The following is a 19,744-nucleotide window of genomic DNA, read 5'->3' as shown; positions in this document are numbered from 1 at the left end:
TGATCCTCTTTTTTGGTGAATAGCTATATTGAATTTTGGGACTTTTGGTAAACACATAGTTTGTGCTTGTTGCTGAAGTATATCCAACAGTCTAGGAAGCCTTCTGAATATGAACTATGCTTTAAACACAAGTTCTTTATGGTTATTTAGATCACTGACTACAGTTCAGCTATGTACTGTAGGCATTGAATTGATTATGGAGTTCATCACTTTGATTGGTGACTTGAGGTGAGATATGACAGGCTTGGTAAATGCTGATGGAAATAAATCAAAAGGAGTTCTTAGTCAGCAAAAAAAACCCCAAGGAAATCACTAGAGATGATTAAAAGTAAAAGGTTATCTGAAGGATAGGCTGTCAATGGCTGAGACTCGGATATAAAGACTTTCTATGTCTTCATCTGGTGGCCAACCACATTTTTTTTCCTGAAGTGGACTACGGAATTTTTTAGACAGACATAGATGTTTTTCTTTTTTTTATATATAAAAAACCCCCCACAAGATAATTGTGTGGGTCTTTTTCCTTCTTTCTGAGAGTTGAGAAGTATTTCATAGAATCACAGAATCATCTAGGTTGGAAAAGACCTTGAAGATCATCTAGTCCAACCATTAACCTAACATTGACAGTTCTCAACTACACCATATCCCTCAGCGCTATGTCAACGTGACTCTTAAACACCTCCAGGGATGGGGACTCCACAACTGTCCTGGGCAGCCCATTCCAATGCCTAACAACCCGTTCTGTAAAGACATACTTCCTAATATACAGTCTCAACCTTCCCTGGTGCAACTTGAGGCCATTACCACTTGTCCTATTGCTTGTTACTTAGTTGAAGAGACTCATCCCCAGCTCTCTGCAACCTCCTTTCAAGTAGCTGTAGAGGGCGATGAGGTCTCCCCTCAGCCTCATGAGGCTTCCAGACTGAACAACCCCAGTTCCCTCAGCCGCTCCTCATAAGACCTGTGCTCCAGACCCTTCACCAGCTTCGTTGCCCTTCTTTGGACACGCTTGAGTAATTCAGTGTCCTTTTTGTAGTGAGGGGCCCAAAACTGAACACAGGAATCGAGGTGCGGCCTCACCAGTGCCGAGTACAGGGGTAAGATCACTTCCCTGTCCCTGCTGGCCACGCTATTTCTGATACAAGCCAGGATACCATTGGCTTTCTTGGCCACCTGGGCACACTGCTGGTTCATATTCAGCCGACTGTCAATCAAGACCCCCAGGTCCCTCTCTGACTGGCAGCTCTCCAGCCACACCTCCCCAAGCCTGTAGCGCTGCTGGGGGTTGTTGTGGCCAAAGTGCAGAACCTGGTATTTGGCCTTATTGAAACTCCTACAGTTGGCCTTAGCCCATCGCTCCAGCCTGTCCAGATCTCTCTGCAGAGCCTCCCTACCCTCGAGCTGATCAACACTCCCACCCAACTTGGTGTCATCTGTGAACTAACTGTGGGTGCACTCAATGCCCTGGTCTAGATCATCAATAAAGATGTTAAACAGGAGTGGCCCCAAACCCGAGCCCTGGGGGACACCACTCGTGACCGACTGCCAACTGGATTTAATTCCATTCACAACCACTCTTTGGGCCCGGCCATACAGACAGTTTTTTACCCAGCAAAGCGTGTGATCGTCCAAGCCTTGAACAGCCATTTTCGCCAGGAGAATGCTGTGGGAAACGGTGTCAAAGGCCTTCCTGAAGTCAAGGTAGACAACATCCACAGCCTTTCCCACATCCAATAAGCAGGTCGCCCTGTCATAGAAGGAGATCAAGTTTGTCAAGCAGGACCTGTCTTTCATAAACCCATGCTGACTGGTTCTGATCATCTGGTTGTCCCGCATGTGTTGTATGATGGTACTCAGGATGAGCTACTCCATCAGTTTCTCGGGCACCGAAGTCAAGCTGACAGGCCTGTAATTTCCCGGATCATCCTTCCGACCCTTCTTATATATGGGCGTCACATTGACCAATTTCCAATCTGTCGGGACCTCCCCGGTCAGCCAGGACTGCTGGTAAATGATGGAAAGCAGCTTGGCGAGCACCCCAGCCAGCTCCTTCAGCACCCTTGGGTGTATCCCCTCCGGTCCCATAGACTTGTGTGTGTCCATCTGATGCAGCAGGTCACTGACTAACTGCTCCTGGATTGCTGGGGGGTCATTCTCCCAGTGTCTGTCTTCTGGCTGAGGAGGCTGGATTCCCTCAGTACAACTAGTCTTGGTATTAAAGACTGAGGCAAAGAAGGCATTAAGCACCTTCAGCCTTTTCCTTGCCACTCATTACCATGTTTCCTCCCACATCTAGCAGGGGATGGAGTCTCTCCCTGGTCTTTCTTCTGCTGTTGACACATTTATAGAAACATTTCTTGTTATACTTCCCTCTGAAGCCAGATTAATTTCTAGCTGGGCTTTAGACCTCCTGATTTCCACCCTGCACAGCCTCACAGCATCTTTGTAATCACTGTGAGTCGCTAGCCCCTTCTTCCAAAGGCTGTAAACTTTCCTTTTCTCCCTGAGTTGTAGCCAAAGCTCCCTGTTTAGCCAGGGTGGTCTTTTCTGCCACTGACTTCTCTTACAGCACCTTGGGACTTCCTGCTCCTGAGTCATTAAGATTCCTTCTTAAAGAGTGCCCAACATTCCTGGACCCCTATACCCTTCAGGACCGTTTCCCAAGGGATTCTGTCAAGCAGGTGCCTAAACAAGACAAAGTCAGCCCTTCGGAAGTCCAGGATGTCAGTTCTGCTGCCCCCTCTCCTGGCCTCTCTAAGAATAGAGAACTGTATTATTTCATGATGTCTGTGCCCTAGTCGGCCTCCAATCGCCACATCATCCACCAGTCCTTCTCTGTTCACAAAGAGGAGATCCAGCAGGGCACCTTCTCTGGTCGGTTCGCTCACCAGCTGCATCTGGAAGTTATCTCCCACACATTCCAGGAATGATTACTACTGTAATAAATATGGTCAATCATCAGAGGCATTTGCAGGTTAGTATCCTCTATCTTGACACAGAAGGCCAAAGATCAGGGCAAGACTATCTGTAATGAAATGGCTCATGCAGGAAGGCAAGGGTAACATTGGACTCCGGCTATGTTTGTGTCAAAAAGTCCCAAATCCATGATTTTTCTATTCAATTATAAATAAGGTATCAGTGAACTCATTTTTCAATTCTTTAATGAAAGGTCCATAAATTGGCACTATTATTTTAAGTTATCATACCTGAAGTTTGTTCTGTGTATAAATATGTATTTTATAACTTTAACAACATAGATGCAGAGTTGCACAGAATTGTATCTTTAGAAGACTACAGATTCAAGCAGCAGATACCAGATAAAACATTTCCTAGGAATTTTGACAATGATCTCAGAAAACTCTAAGGTGATGAAATCTGTAGATAAGAATACAAATCAAACCTCCTGATGAAAAAGACAGTTATCACAATATGTGGAACAGCACAAATATTGAACACAGAAAACATATGAAATATCAGAAAATAAAGGAAAAAATAATAGTTGAAAATAATTCAGGAGGAATTTTACCATGTGAAATATCAGTCTGCCCATGCACATCTTGTGGGTATCCAAGAAAACAAGATGGAAATCTTTCTTTTAGAGGCCTCTAGTGAACTGCAAGCTCAGTATAGAGCAGACTGGCAGATGGAAGAAGAATCAAAAAAATATTGGTGTGTCTAAATTGAGGCTTGTCAGCTTTGTAAATAGCATATTTTAAAGCCAGGACAATTTCCCTCTGCAAAAAATATGAAGACATTACTTTCTTCTGACAAATATCATGTCTTGGTAGAACTTTGAAGTGATGTCATGTGTATACAGTAATCATATCTTTACTGCTGCACATGAAACATTACTTAACAGCAATTACAAAATCTCTGGTGTTGGTAAATAGCATGAAAAAAATCTTTAATTTCATGTATAGAAAATATTTTTTTTCTTCTAACAAGAAATAAGTGTTCTCTGCTCTTGTACTTTAAATCTAAGAGGAATTGTTTTTGCATAAAATGAGTTCCTCAGAATTACCGTAACATACACCCAAAGAGTATGTAAAGTAGACATTCACTGTCAGTAGCAGTATTATGAATTGCTCCTCCTGACGTCATGAAGTCATGTCCTCGTGATGTCTTGAAGTCATGACTCTGGTGATATTAGTCATTTTAAGAAGATATATTTGTGCATCTTTTTGACATCAGCATAGTAAGCAATGAGTCCAATATCATAAAACTAAATTAAATCATTGTAGTAACTTACTGTAGTACTCTGTTTAGTAGAATTCCTATCAGTAAGTGCTGAAACTGAAGAGAGTTGTATGATGCTTGGAAGAGGTTATGTGAAGCTGACTGAGGAGGGTGCAATTTACAGTGCAGCAATACAGTACTGCATTACTTTTTCATACAAACTATGATTATGTGCAGAAAAACTCTACCATAAACCATAGCACACATATCTATCTCATATAAGAGTTTTCTGTATTTGTGTTGAAGATGCTGTTGTATTCTTTGTACTTTTTTGTTTTCTTTTCTTTTCCTTTTTTTTTTTCAGCCCACGCTGATAATCTAATAAACTTCACTTTAAATTACAGTCTGCCTGGATCAGTTCCAAGAATCCTAATTTTCTAGGCACACATGAGTGCACAGTAAGTAGCAACACACTACACGTCAGGTAGTTCTAAGCAGACTTCCAACGTAATTTCAGGATATACCAGATGTAGGGTGTCTTTCACTTTCTTCTCACATTCTTTAGCGTTTCCGGCCTGCTTCCAAACTGCCTCTTCTGCTTTGATTCCTTTGCTGGAAGCAGGTGATGGCAGTGTGGGACAAAAAGAGTTTTCTGCAACTTCAATAATTTAAAAGAAACTATAAAGATAGTCTTTTCAAGCTTATGCTGAAGAACTCCTTCATGGAAATTTTATTTTTTCACAAAGTGAAATTTTTCTGTTACGTATGCACATATTTATGGCTAACTTGACTAGGCACATTACAAAAAACTATCCATGTAATCTTTCATTATTAAAGAGCTTCCAGCATTAGATATTGTTTAAAAGAAATCAAATGCTTTTTCTTACCTTATCACAAAGGGGATTTGAAATTGGAGTTTGGTTTTGGTTGTCTTGGATTTTTCTTTCCATTTGAAAATTATTTTTAACCTCTGCCTCGGAGGGAAACCAGACATCTTTCAGAAGAACAAAGGAAGATGAAATAATCTCATAATCTGTAACTATCCTACACATAATTTTGGCAAAAAAAAAAATATATTAATCTCTCCGATTTTTTAAAAAATCATATTTAGGTAAGGAACATTCTTCTATTCATCTGTGTCAAACCTACTTTACTACTGCAATGACATAATTTCTCTTTTACTTTAAACTCTGCAGGTTAGAAGCTGCAGTTTTGTGACCCTCTTAAACAACAAACGTTTCACAGATAAACTAGGAATTTACATGTGTCTTCTGTACTAATTTTTAACTATTCGGCACCTCTTCGGAGACAAATGAAAGCAGATTATATTTTTCCTCCAGCAGTAGCCATCAGATTACATGGTATCTCTTTGGTAAAGGGTAGTATCTTGTCCAACTATAGTATAATAAACATGTGAGTGAAACTCCACGTAAATGTAAAAATTTCATGCAGCAGCCAGGCTGGGAAAATATTAAAATCAACATTTTTTACACAACTCTGCCAGAAAATACATAAAATATACAATGGTTGCCTCAAATACTAAAAACATAAAAATAAACCAGTGACAATATGAGGTTATTCAGTGCTCAGAATGCAAATGTGAAGAGGTATACATTACTAAACCCATGGGGAAAATGTTCATCCTTATTGGGCTGTTTGGATTCATCGTTTATAAACCAATTCAACATTCATGGAATAATTCCAGTTAAGGTATTTATGCGAACCTGAAGATAGAATCCTCTAATTACAATAGGTTGTACATTCAATTACACTTACTGTGCTTTGTTTGTTTACATGTATCACATAAAATGAAATCCATTCTATTTCTGCATAGCATTGTCTTTTGCAATTTATATCCTCCTTTTTTAATGGTGTGAACTAAAGTGAAGATTTACTAGACTTTCAGTACTTTTTTCTCAGTTAACCTGGACTTCTTTAAACATTTTTCCCAGATGAATTACGCTCCTTTATTTATCTTAATCAGTGAACTCCAGAAATTCGGGGGAAAACAGCATCTTGTACCTGTTTCTGCATGGAGGAACTCTTATATTTTAGCGGACCTTTTGAACATCTGTCAGTATAACATTTTTCCATCTCTTTTAGGCTAAATGTCAAGTGCTAATTACTGAACTGAAGTATTGCAAAATGAGGACTATTTATCATGGAGCCATGATTACTTTTGAGATGTGTAGTGAGTTTATGTCAAATATAGAAAAGCAAAGTGAACCTATTTTAGAGGAAAGAAAACATATACATAGACATATACTGAAAGACTGTCAACCTTTATACAGAATGGCTTTCAAAGGTCTGGAGGTCTTTCTGGAGTGAGTGTGGTGAGAGACTATCATCTCAGTCGAATTCCTTCTGCTTTAACTGGGCAAAATGAATTTCACTGTCCTTTTAAATGCACTACATATCAAAATAAAGGTCTTGTGAACATGTGCATTTCACAGACTTATTTTCAGGTGCTTCCATTTGTTGTGAGGGCATACTTCAAGATCAGGAAAGAAATGTATACAAATTAAATGAGAAGCCAAAGGAAAAAAAAGAAAAAGAAAGAAACATCTGCAGGGCATCAGTGTGAAAAAATGTTTAAGCTGCCTGTTATTAACTGCTCAACCTGTTTTATGCTGGATTTCTGCATAATTATGTTACAGTGGAGGGGGGAAAGAACAGATGTTGAATAAAGATTGAAAATAAGAAAATGAGACTGTTAAAAAAAAAAGTAATTGTGGTTGCTCTCAGCTAGAAGTTTTTTGGCAAGAATTTTAGACAGCAATCTATTTCTCAAATTCATTGCCCATTTCTGAAAGATTAATGTAAAACAAAATGTTTCTTTTTAAGTCTGATCAGTTGAACAATTATACAGCTCAAATAATCCCCAAGTCAGTCTTTCAGAAAGCAGCTGATTCTTTCCTCAAGCAGTTTCATAAATTAGATTAAATGAATATGATATCAGGTCAGAAACCCTATAAGCTCTTTCCATGGGAAGTTGTTGATAGCTTATGTAATTAGCTGTTTTTTTCATGCTTTGCAAATATCCAAAAAATCCAAAGAAGATACATTTTTCACAATCTTTATGGAGTAAATGCCAGCAAACTATACTTGTGTGTTTTTCCATCCCTTTTCTCACATTTGCGTCATGCTTTAAAGCAAACTGAACTATCATTTCTTAAGAATGTCTCAATTTTTTTCTCCACTTAGTTGATATTTTCTGGCACTGGACTTGAAAGCATTATGAAATTGCTGTCAGGATAAAGCTATCTAAAAAAAGAGGATGAAACTATATGCAGTGTTACTACACTAAACCGTGTGCATCACCACTCTGCTGTACGCTCCCTTTTACCCTGAGTTGAATATTTACCTCACTGGGAGTTATTCCTGAATATGATCTGCAATGGCCCTTAACTGAAAGAACCAAGCGCTTTAACAGAACTGCTACCGCACTTTTTCAGACATGGCTATTCAGAAGGTTAAGATGAAATCAGAGACCATTTTGGGAGAGGGATTCAGATGAGAAATGAATCCTTTCCACAGCATTTTAATTTTCTTCTTGTTAACTAAAAATATTTTATTTTTCAAGCATTCCCGACTTTGCTTTCCTTTGCTATCCTCACCCTACATACCATCACAAGTAGACTTCAGTCTGTTGAACTGCTTCTTTCAGGTGAGCAAATACTTCATCTGCTAGCTGTCTTCTCTTGTGATCCAAAATTTAAATGTGAGATTATAAAGCTGTATAGGGTTTGTTTTTTGAAAAGTTGCAGCTTAAAAAGTCACATCTCAGAACTGGATAGACTGTGTTATTTCTTGAAGAGCTCACAAGTAATTTGATGAAGAAACCACATACTTGTATGCATTTTGTATTTAAAGGATTTGGACTGAAATTTCCTCAGAAAAAATATTCAAAATTATATCACTGTCTTATTCTATTTACTTTTATTCTCATAGAGCTTCTCAAAGAAAGTATGCCATTTGGAGGAAGTACAGATGTGAAAAAAACAACTGTGGGAACTTGTATTACTTCTGGTGTGTGGTGTGTGCAAGCACGTTTTCTAGATACATTCTTATTACAGATTCTTACTGTAATTGTAAGTGAAGAGTAGTAGCTCATTGTTATAGTATGTTTAATACTGCAACTGCACCATTACCACCAATCTCTATAGGAAAGCGTGGTTCACAGGTACCAGCAAGTTGATGGATCTGTCTGTGGAATCAGAACAAATCTTTCTTATGATTCATTTTTGCCACAGATAAGCCATAAAATGAAGACAGCAGATTGATGGAGGTTTAGTTTTTCTGCTCTTGTTTTAAACAGTAGATGTAGAACAGGTTCTTCTATTTTATAGCCCGAAGCTGAACTGTCAACATAAAAGATGTACGGACTTAATACCTGAGAGCTGGGCAGAAGAATTTCTTCCCACTTTTTTAAGAGCAGATTAAACACTGCACAATATAGCTTATTACTGCCAAGTGTAAATTTATTGAAAAGGCAGTTTTTGCTAAAGCATTAAATACTTTGTATTATTACCTGCTTTACAGCAAGACACAGATTTCAGCTGAGAATGAAGAAGTTTTTCATTTACAATCTGCTTGTCCATATTGTGAGAATTTCTATACCTGACCAAAAATATAAAGCTTGAAATATTATTTTTGCTTTTTGCTTCTGTGAGTTCATGTGACTGACTCCGTGTCTCACTTGGTGTCATGTAACTTCTGTCAATATACAATTATGAGTTTATTAATTATGTACTTCATGAGGAAAATACCCAGAACTGATTATAATATGTAAAGTAAAATAACAAAATGTGATAACAATTCAGGTTTGTTCAGCTTTGGAGATTAATTCTGTGGTTTATTTTTAGTTCTGGTTATTTTTATTTCACAGAAAAAGTAAAATTGTGGACACTTTAGAAAACCAGATGTCAGTATCAAAAGAGCATTCTATTACATGTTATGAAGGAGGAACAGAGGAAGAGAAACATGAACACACAAACAAAAAAAGATGAGAAACAAATACCAAAAAATAAAAAAGAAAAAAGAATTGTTAAATAATATATTGTGTTTCACATATTTGGCAATAATTTATATTTCATTAAAGCAAGCATAGTTTTCAGAAGATATTTCTCCTGTTCATCACTACAGATATACATATATATTTCTAAAAGGAGATCCTCTAGATGTGCATAGGATAAAAAGTCCCGCTGTCTTCATTTCAGCTCACCTCCTTTTCGGTAAGACCCTGCAGGTATGGAAGAACTTAAGTTAGGGCGTAGCCAGAGTCCAGTTTTGGACATCTTTTAAAATTCATCACATTTCTTTTTCCCACAAAGCAAAATTAATTCTTAATTTTAGATTATGGATCTGGTTAGAGTTATGTATTTTTGCTACATATGTATAACAGAACCAATACTGGTAAAACAATCTTCAAGTAAAAATGTTGTACTGAAACACATTCTGGTTTAGAGCTTACTGGAGATAAAACTTCATTTCTGTTACATCACCTTTTATTCCAGTTTTGTTTAATACCAGTTTAAAGGGAAAACAAAACAAAACAAAACAAAACAAAGCCACACCTAATACAGCTCCTCTTAAGCACAACCATTGAAATAAGCTAAAAGTTAGACTTGAAGGGATTTGTGACTTAGTGAGGAAAAGAAACTGTTTTAAAAGCGGACTGTGAGTTTTTTATAATCACTGATTTTATTTTTATTTTATTTTGGTTTTAATAGGATTTTTCCTTTAAGCAAAGCAAGTATATACCAGACATTCCCTGCACATTTGCCAACATGTATTAGGTGCATACTTGTAAATTTTTGTTTGTGCTTTAAATTCCTCAGAATGACCTATTGATAAATGTTCCATTTTAAAAGATTTTTGTTTTCTACTCATGTAGAAAATGGCATGTTTAAGCTTGCTAGATTTAAAGTTTGTTGACCTGAAAGTTTATACTTATAAATTTCCCTTCCTTGTGTGAACTGTCGTTGGATACTGCTTAAAACTGGATCCAAATAAGCAATATTTATTGTGGCATGAAGATTTATAATGTGCATGCTGGAGAATGGTAAGGCTAAACTTACAATTCTGATTTAGAGAAACAGTTCTCAGCAGAAGTATTGCCTCAGCTTTTTGCTTTTTTTCCTCCTAATCTTTATATTTTGATCTGATAGAATATGTTGGCTTCCTATGGTTAATTTTGTCCTGTAATGTCTTGAAACTTCTCCTTTCTTGTCCTTTGCTCAAGGTGTGAGAAGCTAATCTGCTCTGTTTTTTAAAGTAGCACTAGGAGATCTTTATACTTATGGAAGAGGTAGGAATATAACCAAGTTAACTTAAATTAGTTCTTTTTTGAGTGGTGTAGGATGATATAGTTTTCATTATCATGTGTGAGTGTGTTGTTGTGTGATGTAACACAGCTGGGCATAACAAGCTGGAGTGTGTCTTCCAAGAAGTTTCAGAACAGCTTTCTTGAAAACTGCTGTGAAAGAAATAGCATGTTTTTGTAGCAAGACTGATTAATCAAAATAGGCCTTTTCTAACACAGAAACAAAAAGAATCCAATTAGGTGTCAGTTCTGCAGCTCTGCTCATAATCACTGCCAAGATTTTGTGCAAAATGTCTCATTATAGAAGACTAATAATGCCATATTTAGGGTAGGGAACCAAGTATTTTCAAATATTTCTGCCTAAAGATGGTAACCTACATCTATATTTAAACATCTGGAGTGCAATTTTGGTCCACATTCATACAGTTAATTAGCAATGGGATTCAGATCAACTGTAAATATCTACATTAGCATGTGCATTGTGTTGACTCTCCTGAGTAGGTCTCCATGTACAATAATGGGAAGTTAGACACCTACCTGGCATATGGACTCCTTCCTTGGAGGCACAGAAGTGTCAGAATCTGGGGCTAAGTCCCACATACATTCCTTAGTTAGGTGTAAATATGTGTAAATATATGTACTTGTATGTATGAAGAGCACAAAGTAGTACTGAGTGGAAGTGTCTGAGTTAGCTCAGTGTCAGAATCAGTCTGGACACAATAGTGAATCATTTTAATCAGTCTTATCTGCTTCTCAACGAGAAGTCATTTAAACATATTTTACATTGATTTGGTCAGAAAGTGAGATTTGAAAAATGCAGCAAATAAGTAGGTTATGGTAGCATTCAAGATCTCCTAGGTACCTTCAGGATATTCAAGAAAAAAACCCACCCTATGTAGGGAGATCAGTCTTTCAACAACAGTTATGGAAAAAGAATTTGATTTTAGATACATTATCAGGTTTTTTAAGAAATAACTCTGTGAAAATGCAATCTGTGTCTGCCTGTTTCCCTGATTAACTGTAACTTCTGAACCAGTATCTATCCAAGGACACAGGCCTCAAAAATAAGTTTCCACAAATTTTGTGGATATAGACAGCTGTAATAGACTACGTAAGTGCCCAATATAAGTGAAAAACTGATGTCACAGATTATTAGACACTGAAGACTCTTGACTGAAGAAAGTAATTAATAATGACTCAGTTACCAAGAAAGCCTCAACCAGACTGTGCCTTCCAAGACACATTAGCCAATAATAATACAAAGATTTGCAGAAAATAAGCTTTAATTAGTTCAATTGCTCATGGAACTATGTGTTATTGTTAGTATGTTATATTTGTAGACAGTGCAACAGAAACAGGTCTAGTGAACATAATTAAGCACAGGGAGCCTAACAGCCCTGTGGAGAAGCTCAAGGAGGACAAAACTGTCATGACCACGCATATTAGTGGAACAAATATGATGGAAGGCCAGTGGATGTGCAAAGCTATTCAGTTTTGAAAAAGTTTGTTTCCTTTAGTGGCAGATGGAAAGTCATAAGATGGAATTGTCACTGAAATGACACTCCAAAAATCAGGGACAAGCAATCTGACTTCTGAGGATCTTGAGAGTCTGGCAAGACATTTGATTTGCAAATACTAAAGGAATATACATGCATTTAATGCAGGGGGCAGTTGTCTTTTTCTTTCCCTTCTCATATTCTTTAAGCAACTTCTTTTTAGAAGAATAAATTAGAGACAACTAATAGCTCCTCAGCTTCTCCTGATCTGCTCCCAGGTCCATTTCACTGAGTGATGGATTCTGCATGCCTCTGGGAGATCTCCATAGGAGAAAGGGAAAATGCAAACACCACCAGCATGTTTTGAGAATGTTACAGGTTTTCCTCTGTGCATGAGAGATAAGCAGGTGTTTCTTGATTTAATTATTAATTAGTCATAATTATCACAGGATACACTTCTACGACAATAAGATTGTAATGTATGTCCTTTCTAATGCCTTATAGTCTGTTCTTAAATTATCCTGTATTTGTGATTCTTTACCTGCTTTTACTCAAGTATCTCTAAAGGTGCTTGTTAAGAGAAAGCATTTTTAACAGATGTCCTTGCACTCTGGGATGAATGCATTATGGACATAAAATTGTCTTCACGCTTCTTATGATCACCTCTTTTCACCTCTTCAGGCAGTGAACACCTCAGCCTTGTTGTCACTGCACTTGATTGTATCTTAGTAGGTTTATAGGGTGAATGCTAGTCTTGTATCTTTTTGTTCTGTCATGCAAGTCTTGAAAGCTTTACTCTCATGCATTCAGTTTTAAGATGGCTTTTTTGTACTTTTAAATTTTTAATAGGGTAATTAAGTACTTTTCATACATATGTGCGACAAATGTATGAAAATGTATGTATTGTAGACACAGCTTTGACTCTATAATATAGATTCAACAATATCCTTGTGAACATTTATGTTTGTGTATGTATATGAAGGTGATTTCTAACAAAAGTGTCAGTGGGATACAAAAATTGCCTTTTTCCTCTAACTTTGCCAGACTCACCCACCCCCAATCCACTAGTCTCCTTTGCCAGGATTTATTCTATAATTTGAAACCTATATGTACATCAAAGAGACACAACTAAAAAATAAAATAAAAAAAAGTCATATAATTATCTTGTAATATTTTGAGCAAGGTTCAATTTTTATAGATGAAATTAATGTCTGCCCTAATAGCAGCTTTTCTGTCACTATTATATGCCCTAGTTCAGGAATATGATGCATTCATGTTTGATTTTAATCATATGTGATTTCACTGAAAATGAGGGAAATTGTATATTCTTTATGAAAACCAATTAAAATTGAAAGATTAAAAAATATATATCTTAATATCGTAATTAAAATTATTACGATTAAAATACATATATATCGTAAACAGTTGAACAACAAATTTGATAGAACTTACCCTAGTGAGCACCCGGCACACCTTAAGACATTGAAAGAGGACACAGAATAAATAAGAGGTTTTAAAATGATTTTGTCTTTTTCCTGTCCCAAACACTTAACATTCCCCATAATTTTGGCGAGTAGAGAGAGATTTTAGACAGGCAAAAGAGATCTTAAATTTGGGTGTGTTTTAGCACCCAAGCTATTGCTACATTTTAAGATAATCACATGGCACGAGTTAAGGATTTTATCTATATTACAGATCTGTTCTCAGAAGGCTTTACATTCCCCATTGCAGCCTTTGATAATTCAATTAGTCTTTCAAAAACTTAGGAGTAACTGATAAATTCACTTTAATGTTAAATCAAGTACCCCAGCAGGTTTTTCTTAATATGATCGCTTCTCAGGGAGTTTAACTCTAGAGGTGATACCTCCCAAATGTAACTTTCTGCAAGGAATATGTGGGCCTTTGGAGCAGATTAAAAGAACTGTCTGTGCCAATATAGCTTCTCACAATTAATAAAGTTACTTCAGATCATGACAGCCATCTCATTCACTCAGATGGCTGTCCATCTAGTTTAATTTATTTTAATTGGCAGCCTTAGGTCCCTCCATGGAACAAATTCCATGAATATGATGAATGATCCCAGGAACAGAGAATGTCATTAAACAAGCTGAATTTAACCCTTCTCTTTAAACGTTGTCTTTTGGGATTCCCAAATCCTATTGGCAGAAACTGATTGCTGAATAATAAGTAGGAGGGGATTAGCTAGATCTGCATTGCCTGTGTCTTTGGAGAATGCTAACAATAACACCAGTTCTGCTTGTCTACCTCTAGGAAATGAACAAAGGATATGTTAGATGCAAAAGATGAACAACAGGATTTAGTGTGGTAAATAGATGCATGTCCCTGCAGATATCATATAGCAATGCAGAGAGAAAAATCCTAACAAAAATGCTGCTTACTACTTGCAAATAGTTGTCCTTAATAGGCAGATTGTCATTGACCTTCTGTACAGGATTACAGTTTTGCTAGAAGGAAGACTTGAATTTTAGATGTATTCATCCATGTCATCAAAGATGCATGTTGTCATCATAGTTAGAGCAGTCTAACTGTGACGCTGAAAGCTTATAGAAAATGCTGTATTTTTGTCTCTAATGATAGAAAATAAAAAGTGACAAATCTACATATCCATCTCTATGTGAAATGTTTTATATTGTATTTTTACTCCACTTTGATTTCCTGTTTGAAATTAAATAGGCAATTATATTCAAGGATAAGATTTGTCATTTGTTTTATAGAACAGATTCTCACAGTAAACAAAATAAATGTATTAATTTAGATATTATTTTTTCAAAGAAAGATTGCAAACAAATTAATTTCTAATGAATTAACCCTAGGAAACATGAGGGAAGACATTTTACATAAACAGTTAGATTTAATATATGATTTCTTCTCTTTTGCTTTTTGACTTGAAAATCAGACTTACATAATAACTTCTTTTCATTCAGAGTGGTTAACCCAGTAAAGAACTGCCCTTTATTTTCCTGTATTAGTTTTATATTTTTTCATATAATTTTTTTAATGATTGTTTTCTTTTTAATAGCCCTTAGCTTTTTTCCACTGAAAACAAGCATTCAGTTTTAGAGAAAACTGAAAACATTTACCCCAATATATATTGTATCCCAATATATGTTGTGAACATTGACTTTACTACGCTGTCCAGCATGACTCTGAAATACTTCCTGAAGTTATAAAGGTGCAGTGAACTGTGGATGAAGGCAGTTTGTAACATCAAGCTGCAATTGAATTTATTTGTAAATCATGTAGACCAATAGGCTGTAGTGGCTAAATGTATCTGTGGTAATATGAGAACATTTGATAATGCAGATGCCCTCTACAGGATTACCATCACTGGTTTTCCACATGATTATGTTTAAAGAAAAATTAGCTGCTAAATAAGTGTGTCAGCTTTTCAGAGGACTGTGACTGATATTCTGATATTTAATGAACAAAGTTGTTGACAGTTGTTTATCACCCCAGTCTGACTCTCTAAGAAATACCAATTCAACATTGTTGAATCAAAAAGCACATGCCAAATTTAAGCTGAGATTTTACTTAAAGGAGTATTTAGGTTGATGTTGAAAGCCACAGACTTAATGAATAGAAGAGCTCAGTCCTACTCAACGTTTAAAATAAGAATTTTGAGATCAGAACTATTTCTGAGAATGGAATCAGTGGCTGATGAGTATTCTGGGTATGCTGCTCTATATCAATAACTTTTATTTTGTCCTTGGAAAGGAGAGAAGTGAGATACTATGATTGAATTTTGGGCATCTCAGATAACTTTAAGTCTGAATTCCAAAATCCAAGGCTAGCAATTCTGTACTCCCAAGACAGACAGGTAGTCATGAAAAATCTGATACATAAATATGGGCTATAATTCATGAAGCTCCCTTCCTTTTATTTTCCTATTAAAGCAAAAGCTAAACATATGCTTTAGTAATATTTGCAGAAGATCTGTAAGTCTGAACTGTAGATGAAACAGAAAATTGGAATTTAGCATCTTTGCAAGGTATCCAGTACTCTTCTGTGTTTAGGATTCAGCTAGATCTGTGAGCCAACACAGCCTGGGCTGAAAAAGCAAGGTATGACTGGACAGAAGAGTTGGCAAGGACACTGGCTCTCATCTGCCTCCAACTCTAAATTCCAGTAGGAGCTAGGATGATGTTCTTGTCATACTTCAGGTGCCAACTTGCTCTGTAGACAAAGTATAGTTGATCAGCTGATTTGGATTTGCCTTGCTAAATTTCTGGAAATAAAATAAAAATAAAATAAAATAAAATAAAATAAAATAAAATAAAATAAAATAAAATAAAATAAAATAAAATAAAATAAAATAAGCCACTTCACACTGTGTCAAACATCCTGCCTGTATAAAGGTGACAACACCTATAGGTCAGCAAAACCACTCCCTGGTAGGGTTCTGATAAGAACTTGGAGCCAGACTAGCAGCTGCAAGAAGGGAATGGATCAGCCACATTTCGTGTCAATGAAGAGCAGCAGATTCCAGTGTGTTCGTTCAGGCATTCAAAATACAGCACTTACTTTGACACAAACTTTAATTGTGTAAAAAAAAGTACCAACTTGATATAAGCACATCTTGGAAAGGGGGATTCATGATGCTGTTACACACCTAAATCACATCTACATTAAAATAGGGAATATTGGACCCGTTGACTCAAAACAGACAATTTTCTCAGTGCTGAAAAGCTTAAGACAGCTAATGGGAAAAGCAAGACTGATGGGTATGTATCTGTAACACAGAGGTAGATAACTTCAGGACATCAACTCCATGCACATTCAGTGAAGATATGCAGGCCTGTCTGGGAAGTGGTTTAGATCTGGAGCGTATCACTGACATTCTGAATGGCTCTTTGAATTCATCCTTCTCCATTGCCTCTAGAGACAGCTTAAGAATTCTAGCCTAATTTTAATTGTCAGAAATCAGATTATATGGCTGTCTCTGTTTCTTGAATGAAATTATTTTCTCTCTTGTAGCTGCTGCTAGGCATCTGATGAAGCTAATATTCAGCATCTAAGTCTGCTTCCTGTGGGTTTTTTCCCAGTCCCTTGATTGACAAGAATTTTCCCTTAAATAGCAGGTTAGATGGAAGCTCTCTCTGGTTTGCTTCCTTGTTGCATGATAATAAAGCTTAAACAGGAGGTGTGAAAAAACTATGGCCTGTCTTCCTGCTCACTAGGATTTAGTGCACATGGTAGGAGGAAATCAGGGTCTTCAGAAGACCTCAGCTGTAGGAATATCTTTTCCCTGAATCCTAAATAGACTTAGGCAGGTACAGTTGCCTTAGGAAAGACTATGCTTTATAGTCTTGCTCAAAGAAATAATCTTAGTAAAAGAAGGACCTTGAACATGTTTCATTTTTGCTATCATGAATGATGTCAGATATCAAACCACCAGCATTTTCTTATCTTACTTTACAGGAAGAACTAATTTCTGTGTGTTTTCCCAATTAGAAACAGTTTTTTTACTTTGTTGGGACATTTTGAGATGAGCATTGACACAAAGGTTAAAATAACTTCAAAAGGCCTTCAATTTAGTATTAGTTCTATGCAGCTACCTCCATCTTTTAGAATATTACTGTTCTCATGGTCTGTCTAACCAAAGAATAAGATTTGCCATGCTCTTTGATCTTTTAAAAAAATATTGAAATCTGAAATCAGGTGCTTTGCATGAGTCTTAACTTTGCTAACAACAGTGAGCTGAATAATGTACTAACATATAGAGTCCCCCTAATATCACTTAAAAAAAAAAATTACGTATCTTCAGAATTGGTCCAGCCATGTCTGGCAAATGATTAAATGCTCTGAAGTCTGATGTGGATAAAAGAGGGAGGATCAACAATCAAGAAAGGGGAAAAAATTAAAAAAAAAAAAAAAAAAGGAGAATAAATGGAAAAAGGGATTCCAACTAAAACAACCCCATTTGATTAAGAGGCTGTACAAAGTGCCAAATGTCATGCTAAGAAAAGAGCGTGATCTTTCTTTAAAGTTATTTGGAAGGCAGAGCTAAAATATTTTGCCGATAGTCATAGTGCAGAGCTCTCTGCATATCTTGCCAATAATGCAAAAATAATTCTACAAAAAACACATATATCCTTTCATTTATATTTTTTTTAACCATCTAGGTTAGAGGCTTTTTACATAGTAATACTAGGGACAATTAAGTCTGCTTAACACAGAGACAGATGCCAGATGTATGCATGTAACAGTTACAGAGGAAGCATATGCGTAGTATCAATTCTACAAATAGTCAGGCTCCCTAGGCACTCGACAGTTTTGAAGCTCCGGGAGTGAATGTTTTTATGTTATAACATTTTCCCTTGGTGGTAGCAAATTAGCTGCCTTGTATCCATCTTCAGCTGGAACTGCAGAGAGTCACTTGAGAGCTTACAAATAAGTTTAGAACTCTGCTAAACTGTTTCTTAGATACCTGAGAAGTAGGATACATACCATGCATGTGCTGTAACAGGTGGACTTAAAAAAAAAAAAAAGTTGTTTTTTTTTTTTTTCTACAAGAAAATTTTTTCTTACCTTAATTCCTTACAGAATTTGTTGAAGGTCAGAGAGAGCCTTGCTTTCAGATATGGTGCTTCACACACAATTTTTGTCTCCTTGGGAATTAAAGCAATTCTTTTTCTTAAAGAAAAACAAAGGAAAGCTACGTTTTTATTAGGAAACCCAGAGACTGTTTTTGAAAAACCATGCCATAGATATTGGGGCTCAGTTTTCTCTGCTTTCCATTATCTGTGATACTAAGAATTCAGACTAATAATGACTGTACAGGTCTCTTGCCTTTTCTTTCCAATAGAACAAAAATGCTGTGAGAAGGGGAATCCATTAAAATGAAGTCATGGTGGAAAGCACACATGAAACTCTAACTCAAGTAAATATTATAGTGATAAGTTCCAGTAAATGAAAAGGTCTCTTTAAATACCCCAAGAAAGTTGATCATGATCCATGTCTAGAATAGGTTTTACTGCATTTTACAGTATGTCTGACCCATTTCTAGGGTTGTAGTTTCTTCATTACCTCTACAGAGTAAAGATTTTCTTAAAGTCAATAGATTGACACTGACTGACATATTCTGAATCCTTCAGCAGCTTTAAAGGTAGCAGCTGCATCTTTTACTCGATTTTCCAGAACAGTGTTTAACTTATCTACTGCCTCACTGTTGGATATCCTTTGTAGGGTGCTCAGATAAGTAAGCTGAGGGCACAGCTGAAAGAAATTACACTGACTGCATCTTACTTGGTGGTGATGTTTGTAACTAGCCTTTAAGTCTATCACCAGGACTAAAATACACTTTTTATAAGAATATGGTTGAGATGAAGGGTTGCTAGAGACCAGAAAAATAGCTTCTAACAGTTGCAGGCTTAAAAAGTGAAGATATTAGTGAAAACAATGAACACATAGTGACGTCTTTGGAAATAGTTCCCAAATTACCAATTTTCCTTAAAAACGTGTTTTGTCATATCGCAGTATGCTGACATCAGTACAAAACTTGAAGCTATAACAAATACAAAGATGACAAGTGAAAAAGTGACTCTCAGTTGAGCAGCTCAACTGCTGCAAATAAAAGTAACTAGCAGGAGAGATTTTGTGTATTAGTGTTGTCAATATCTATAATCTCCTCAATCCTTGAAATACAAGAAAATGATCTGGAACTTAAGGTTCTTGATGAAGTATCTGGGAGAAGAAAGATTTGAATATTCTGAAGTCATCTTCAGTAAGT

General features: G+C 36.4%; 1 protein-coding gene across 1 annotated transcript in view; it reads left to right on the top strand.

Annotated features, from left to right (window-relative positions):
• LOC141939568 (protocadherin-17-like) overlaps positions 1-9,345 on the top strand; it is a 66,772-nt gene extending 57,427 nt beyond the window's left edge. Inside the window, exons 3-4 of the transcript XR_012627631.1 lie at positions 7,757-7,840; positions 9,319-9,345. The gene's annotated coding sequence lies outside the window, so the exon portion shown is untranslated. The remainder of the gene's footprint in view (positions 1-7,756; positions 7,841-9,318) is intronic.
• The last annotated feature ends 10,399 nt before the right edge of the window (positions 9,346-19,744 follow it).

This window comes from Strix uralensis, chromosome 2 (genome assembly GCF_047716275.1).
Source record: "Strix uralensis isolate ZFMK-TIS-50842 chromosome 2, bStrUra1, whole genome shotgun sequence".
Taxonomy (NCBI): Eukaryota; Metazoa; Chordata; class Aves; order Strigiformes; family Strigidae; genus Strix; species Strix uralensis.
Note: the sequence above shows the minus strand (reverse complement) of the source record. Positions and strands in the feature narration are given on the sequence as shown.